Raw genomic sequence first — 369 nt, 5'->3', positions numbered from 1 at the left:
TTCCCCTGTTACTCTCCCCGGTTACCGACCAGGACCAGGGGTTCCTAGGGCCCACGACGAAGTCTCAGACTTCCCCCACGCGGCCCATGTGCACGTGGCGGGGCACCCGAGGCCGCAATAGTGAGCACCAGCCCTTGTGCCAGGCTCTGTGTTAAAAATAGAACGGCCACCTTGCCCTTCCCATTGGGCTTCCTTTCCGAGGGATCTAGGACAGAGCCTTGTCCGGGTTCAGGGTCCGAAGCCGCCTCCGGTCTTCTCAGAGCCCTCACCACCGCCCCCCCCCATGTAAGATAGAAGTGTTAATGAGGGGGTACCAGAGCCCCAAGACCACAGTGTGTGCACATCAGGCTCAACGCTGTCTGAGTGGAT

This window comes from Myotis davidii, unplaced genomic scaffold (assembly GCF_000327345.1).
Source record: "Myotis davidii unplaced genomic scaffold, ASM32734v1 scaffold217, whole genome shotgun sequence".
NCBI classification, from domain to species: Eukaryota; Metazoa; Chordata; class Mammalia; order Chiroptera; family Vespertilionidae; genus Myotis; species Myotis davidii.
The sequence above is the reverse complement of the archived record's forward strand: the minus strand, read 5'-3'. Positions refer to the sequence as shown.